Here is a 1,640-nt window from a genome sequence, read left to right as displayed (position 1 = left end):
GGGAAAGAGGAAATGGGAAAGTCGGGGGAGAGAAAGACCAAACTAACCCAGCTGCATGTGTCCTACAAACTATTAGACCAAGATAAAATGCAAACAATATATTAGCTTAACATCACCATAAATTAACCACAGGGGGTGATTCTGAATGCACTTAGCTAATGAATACACAAAGGGAGGGAGTATTAATAAAATCTTTTATTTGGCTTTCTTTCTGATCTTCGCTCATTGCCTGGGGGATACTTGAACTCCCTCCATTCTCCTGCAGGTCCTACCAGGCCAAGCTTCTTGCAGATGACTGGGTCTTAAGGAAGGTGCCTGAGAGGCAGCTGAGACACTCATGGTCCAGACTCTCAGCTGCAAATATTCCCCTGAGTTCTCTGACTTCTTGCTCACTGGTGTCTGCTCCACAGATAACACCTGGGCAGGTGAGAATCCAGCTGAGCTCTGGGAGTTGCGTGAGCTCCCTTGAGGGGTTCAACATGAATTAAGACCAAGCAGGCAGGTTTGAGCCCAGGGCTGTGGGATGGTGTGACAGAGCCAGCATGCAGAGATAACCAGCATTGTCAGCCTCCATCCTGCCCATTTTAAGTACAAAATCTGCTCCTGACCACTGCCACTAGTTCTGTCTGAGAGCCAGAGAACTGGTAGTAAACATTGTAGGTCAGGAGCTGTGAAGATATAGGCTTGACTTCTGCAAGACAGGTGAACAAGCAGATGTTTCTATCACTGTGTGGGTAGCTCTGACAAGACCCGCAGTAGATGGAGTCCAAGGATGATGGTGTGCTTGTGAGAGACACACAGAGAGAGAGACAGAGAGACAGAGAGAGAGAGGGACAGAAAATTCAAGAGAGACAGAGAGAAGGAAAAATCACATCCCAGCAGAATACAATCACACCACAATCTTCTCTCCTCAATTCTCCTCTGTACTCTAACCTGTTGGAATTTTAGGCTACAGGGCTGGTAGAAAGTAATTTCTTTATCGGTCCAAACAACTTTTTTTCCTTTTGAAACAATATATACCAATGTTGTCATCTCTGAAACACTATTTAGGTAAAACAATGACGGGAATCTTCATTCCCGGGTTTAATAATAGAGACTAACAGACCAACAGAACACTGCAAAAAGTACAAAATACATATAAAGAATAAAATTCAGGGCTGATGGCATAGTGGTTAAGGGCACTGGGCTCTCTCTCGTGATTGACCACGATTCAAGTCCTGGACCGTGGCTTGCTCTCTCACTTTCTCGCTCTCGCTCTTGCTCTGTCCCTCTATGGGAAAATTAAAATGAATAAATACATTTTTTTAAATGTTAAATAAAATAATTCTTTAACAAAAAATAATTCAAAGTCATGTTTTAATGAAATCAGAGGCAAAGAGAGAAATGAGCACTGGTCATCTAAGATTCCAGAGAACAGAACACTTTCTGCAGAGTTGATGTTCACCTGCTTTTCTGTTCTCTTGCAGTGTGTGATTTTCAGTTTGGCACAAGCTCTTATTGGTGCCAACAGGGGAACCCACCTAGTGCCAACAGAGGAACCCAGCTGAGTCTCGGAAGTTACATAGGGTGGTTTTCATTGGACACTCTGGGGTGATTCTGAATGCACTTAGCTAATGAATACACAAAGGGAGGGAGTATTA

This window comes from Tupaia chinensis, unplaced genomic scaffold, assembly GCF_000334495.1.
Source record: "Tupaia chinensis unplaced genomic scaffold, TupChi_1.0 Scaffold000511_1, whole genome shotgun sequence".
Taxonomy (NCBI): domain Eukaryota; kingdom Metazoa; phylum Chordata; class Mammalia; order Scandentia; family Tupaiidae; genus Tupaia; species Tupaia belangeri.
Note: the sequence above shows the minus strand (reverse complement) of the source record.